General features: G+C 33.5%; 1 pseudogene; it reads right to left on the bottom strand.

Moving 5' to 3' along the window:
• Positions 1 to 2,415: 2,415 nt before the first annotated feature.
• Positions 2,416 to 4,927, bottom strand: LOC114303523 (uncharacterized; annotated as a pseudogene).
• Positions 4,928 to 5,871: the final 944 nt, after the last annotated feature.

Genomic DNA, 5,871 nt, shown 5'->3' with positions numbered 1-5,871 from the left:
TTAGAGAAAAATTCATAGAAATACTAAAAAATAGAAAGAAAAAAAGGCAATTTTGTTAATTCTTAACCCTAGATGACAGATAGACCATGCATTGTGGATACCTTGCATGAAATTTGTTTCACAAAAATGGACAAATGTGTTGTTTGATGAAAAGGGTGCTCCATTTAGATTTGCAAAGTCTTGCAAGTTTAATATACTCGAAAAAAGACATTTTGGGTTGATAAATTTTTGCATAGACCAAGATATAAAAGGATATCATGGTATAGACTAAAATCCATTATCTATGTACTCGAATGGAACTTGGGAAAGACAAAATAACTCGTAATTTAATGCATGCTTATGTTTAGTTGGGTTTAGTGGCAATCTGTATTTGTAATCTTTGCTACTATATTGATTTGGTATAAATTTATTGTAATAAAGACGGTGAAAAATTTAAACTTACGTAATTGTTTGGGTTGGTGCAAACTCAAAATCAAATGCATATTGAATTTTTTTTTTTATTTTAAATTGTGATGGTGGGTTTTGTGCAATTGGTATTTGTAATCTTTGCTACTATGTATAGATTTGTAGATTCGAGAAGCCCATTCCTTATACAATGTTTTTATTTAAGTCAGTTTCGATGCAAAATTGCATTATCAAACAAAATATCCATACAAAGTTTATATTACTTATGGCACGTTCAAAATTTGACACGCAACAATAGGCTGTCATTTCTTCGGAAACAATAGTGAGTTTTAACCAAAAATGAAATTTTGGTGTGAAAAACTCAATTAGCATTTGATCTAATTGAACTAAACTCAGCCTAGTGAGTTTTTACCCATTTTTTGGGACTCAATTTGGGTGACTCAATTGACATTGCTTTTAAAGAAAAAATTCTTGACTGCATTAGTGATAAAGGCTTTGTCTGTTTTTAAGTAAAAATGTTTTCCTCAAAAATATTTTACAAATTTTCCACTGTTTGCTTAACAAAAAGTAAGTAAAAACTTACAAGAATTCTCATCATGATTATCAAAATCTTGATCCAAATAGTAGAATTTTACGATTCTGTAATTTCAATTGAGCTAAACGATTCGGATCACACTAAAATTTTAAAGTCAAATTCAATAAAATAAACAATTTAAATCATAAAAATTGACTCCACAATAGACTCTGCAGTCCCCAACAACCGTTTCTACGATAACCCCTCCACCACTCTCCAACTCTACGTCAGCTGCCGATGACTTATCTTCCAACTCATCTACTCCCCTCAAATCCCCCAATCCCTTTCTGGTTTCCTCAACAACCCTAGCTACACTTTTGTGGGTGTGGGTATTCACACCAATGTCGACAAGTTGATTGAAGATTATGGATTGTCTGTGGCCACCACTGTTGATCCTCGCTCCTTGGCGGTTGAGTGCAGGATGATCGAGCTTCGCAATGCGGGGTTGAAGAATTTGGCGAGAGAGGTGCTGGGGAACGAGATTGAGAAGCCCAAGAGTGTGGGACAATGAGTGGCTCTACCCTAAACAGGTTCAGTATGCTTGTATTGATGCTTTTCTTTCTTTTGAGATTGGAAGGTGCTTGAATGCAGTTGGGTTTTAGATTTTATGAGAGTACTATACATCAGGGTTTTAGATATTAGGAGTAATATGGGTTTAAATTTGTAATTAGGATCTCTGTTTGCATGGTGGGTTTTGTTTACTAGTTGGAGAAATTTATTATGATTTGCAATTTGGACATGTTTGATGATTGATTGATATGTTCTCTGCTTCTATCTTGTTGGAAAAATATATGATTCTTGATGCCTGTGTTGCATTGTACTAACATACAAATGGTCTCTTATTTCAGTCTTTAATTACGGAAGATATTGTTTTGCTTAGTTACTAAATTATTTGTATAGCAACTCATGCCATACAAAATATATATATATATATATATATATATTGATGGTAGTGTGGATCCCAAATTTGGAGAGAGTATTTTTACTATTTTTGCACTTGTTGCTCTATTTTATATTTTATTTTTTTTATGTATATGGAGTTGAGAGCGGTGGGAGTTTGTCTCTGTATCATATTGGAACTGCAGAGACCGTGGATGCAACTCTAGTTTTGGGGTAAATCTTGTGTTTGTGTGTATGTGTGTCTGATTTACCATTCTTATACATTTGTTGTTCTCTGTTAGCAGGGTCGGCCCTGAGATTTAGGGGGCCCAAGGCAACCTTCGGAAAAGGGGCCTTTCTTACATTGAAAAGAAAAAAAAAAGTTGATGGATAAATGGATAAAAATTTATTTGCACATATAATCATTAAAATTATAAACAAAAATTTACTTTCATATATTAAGATAGGAAGCAATCATTATAAATACTCAAAAAACTAAAAATTTGGTTTTATTGCTTTATAGTTTAGCAATATCCAATTTACAACTGAACCAACTATCACATAAACATTACTCTTCTCACATTTTTAGCTGCAAAATTACTAATGAAGCTTGCATAATTGAATTTATCCACCATATCCTTTTCAATGGATAACAAAGCTAACCCATTCAATCTTTCTTGTGACATAGTTGACCGAAGGTAAGATTTGATTAACTTTAACTTTGAAAAACTTCTTTTTCCAGAGGCCACTGTAACAGCTATAGTTAACAAAATTCTATACACAATCCATGCATTTGGGAAACAACCATCCGTTGTTTTCAAATAATTTAATACTTCAATTGGCCTTTTGATTCCTTCCGGTAAAACTTCTTTCAAGACATTCAACTCTGAAAATAGATCTCTCTCATCAATATCAGAAAGTTCATCATGTTTCAGAAAATCTTCAAGATTAACACAATAAGTCTTCAAACATTCCTTGTTGGTAGAACTCAACCTTTTCAAATCAAACAAAAATCCAAAATTTTCCTCATATACTTGAAATTGTTCAAACCTACTCTTAAGTGAAGAAAGAGCTTGATCAATTATATACATAAAGTAATTAACTCTAAAAGATTCTTCAGCAGTCTGTGTCACCTCTTCACTAACATTCTCATCAAATTGCTTCTTTCTGCGAATGACGCGCTTTTCACGAAATACTGGATCAATTTCCATTAGAGTAGCAACTTCTTTTGCCTCAATCATGGCATCCAAAAATCCAGTTTCTCTATACTTTTCAAGAAAGGTAACAAGTCCTTTTAACTGAATTATAGCAACATCAATATGCGTGTCTTCCCTTTGAAATATTTTGCTAACTGAGTTAACTGCAAACAATAAATTATGCCAAATCATTATGCCAAGCAAAAAGTCAAAGTTCTCAATTTCATATGTTGCTAAAGACTTAGCTTCACTCTTTGTATTGTGGGGTTCACTGAGATTTGCCAAATGATTTAAAGCATCTCTTATTTGTGGAGCTTGATATCTTATTGCTTTAACACTTTCAACGCGACTTTCCCACCTTGTTTGTGACAATGGCTTCAATGTGAGACCTTCCACATGATCTTTGAAAACTTTCCACCGCTTTGTAGAAGATGAAAATAATAAATATATACGTTGTAACACTCCAAAAAAAGAGATAGCTTTGGAACAAGAGTTAGCCATATTACAAAGTGCAAGGTTAAGACTACGACAACCACATGGTGTGTAGAATGCTCTAGGATTTATTTCAAGTAGCCTTTTCTGTACACCTTTGTGTTTCCCTTTCATGTTAGAGCCATTATCATATCCTTACCCTCTTATATCACCAATATCAAGTTGGAGTGTGCACAATACCTCTTTAAGTACATTAAAAAGACCCAATCCCGATGTGTCATCCACCTTTAAAAATTCTAAAAAGAACTCTTCCACCTTTACTTGATTAGTTGAAACATCCACACATCTTATTATAAGAGACATTTGTTCTTCATGACTAACATCTGGAGTACAATCAAGAATAACTAAAAAAATATTTCGCTTCTTTGATTCTTTTCACAATTGTACTTTTGATCTCACCCGCTAACATTTGTATCAATTCATTTTGGATTTTGTGACCAAGATAATGGTAATGAATTTCATTCCTTTCAATGCGATGAAGGTGGTCTTTCATTACCGAATCAAATTGAGCAATCATTTCAATTAAACTCAAAAAGTTTCCATTTCTTTCTTGATAAATCTTCTCATTGTCTCCACGAAACGCTAAATTATTTTTAGCAAGAGTTCTCACAACAACAATTATCCTTAGTAACACATTTTTCCAATGTTCTCTCTCCCTATTGATTTGTTCTTGAACACCTTTATCAATTGTTTCATTCTTTTGCAATCTTTTTTCCAATTCAATCCATTTGCTTATACAAGTCATGTTCTCATTGCTAGTTTCATGACTTCTAAGCCTGTGACCTAGATTCTTCCAATCTTTAAATCCATTAGTAGCCAACTGAGTCTTGTTCCCATCTTCCTTAAACAACTTACAACAAAAGCAAAATACTTTGTTTGAAGCATTTGAATATACTAGCCATTTCCTATCTTACTTCTCTTCATTTGATAAATTTCGAATCTAATATGTAGAGGAGAAATGTCTATCCTTGTTATCTCTAGGAAAATTGACAACATTACTTCTTATAGGACCTCTTTCAACTAATAAATCTCTGAAATTCTGATCAATCTTGTCCCAATTACTTGGGTCATTAATATTTAAAGGTCCATATTCAACATTAAAATCTTCACTTTCAGTGGCTTTCTCATTCACCAAATCTTCTTTGTCATTCTCATTCAAACATTCAATAGGCTCTTCAACACCCAAATCTTCATTATCATTCTCATTACATTGATTAAGTTCTTCCATTACCAAATCTTCATCAACAAAACATGAACATTCTATTTGTTTCTTGCTACCAAAAAATTTATCAAGCGCTCTCGATTGAGATTGAATAAAATTTTCTAATTTTTGCTTCTTTTTCCTTTTTTCACATCCAGAAATATACTTCCTAGGAGGCATGACTACTCTATATAGTCACAAATCTACACAAATTCACAATCACTGATCTCTGCAAATAATATACTTTCACTAAAGCACATAAATTAAGTAATTTTCTAATTTAAAGAACAAATTATATAGGGCAAGAAATTAAGAGGAAAATTAGGGGAAAAATTAGGGAAAAAATTCGGGCAAAAACTTCCTCCATTTAAATGTGATATACACACACACATATATATATATATATAGAGAGAGAGAGAGAGAGACTCACGGTTTTGATGCCCAAAATCGTTAATGCTTAGCGTCCATCAAATATGGAGGAGAGGAGAAGATTGAAGACTCACGGTTTCATCTTCATCAGTCCAATGCAAGACTCACGGTTTCGTCAAATATGGAGGAGACAGAGATGTGTTTCATTCTTCTCAGAATCTCAGGTGCTGTGTATGTGTTTCGTCAAATATGCAAGCAAGACCCATGTGAATTCATTCTGTGGGTATATCATGATGTTCATTGGGCCTCAAATATGATATATCATGATGTGAATTCATTCTATGGGTATATCATGATGTGTTTCATGTTTTTGGGCCCATGTTCATTGGGCCTCAAATTTGATATGTTTTTTTTTTTTTGGGCCCTATGTTCAATTGGGCGTATAATATTTGGATTTTTTTTTTATATCTAAAACAAAAAATCATATTTTGGGGTCCTATTTTTAGCCCAAATCTGGGGGCACAAGGCGCAGGCCTCTTTGGCCTGCCCTCAGGGCCGGGCCTGTCTGTTAGCTGTTATGAATTCCTAACAAATGATGTGTATGAAACATTATGTAGTTATAGTGGATGATGTCAAAATGATAGAGTTATGAGAGGCATAATTGAATTGGTGGCTCAGATTTGAGGGAGTGAAGCGAGGGACTTGCAGAGGGAGGGGATGTGAAGATAGTGGTGGGGTGCAATCAGTGTTATAAG

Source organism: Camellia sinensis, chromosome 10 (genome assembly GCF_055761805.1).
Source record: "Camellia sinensis isolate YWXY chromosome 10, ASM5576180v1, whole genome shotgun sequence".
Classification (NCBI taxonomy): Eukaryota; Viridiplantae; Streptophyta; class Magnoliopsida; order Ericales; family Theaceae; genus Camellia; species Camellia sinensis.
Note: the sequence above shows the minus strand (reverse complement) of the source record. Positions and strands in the feature narration are given on the sequence as shown.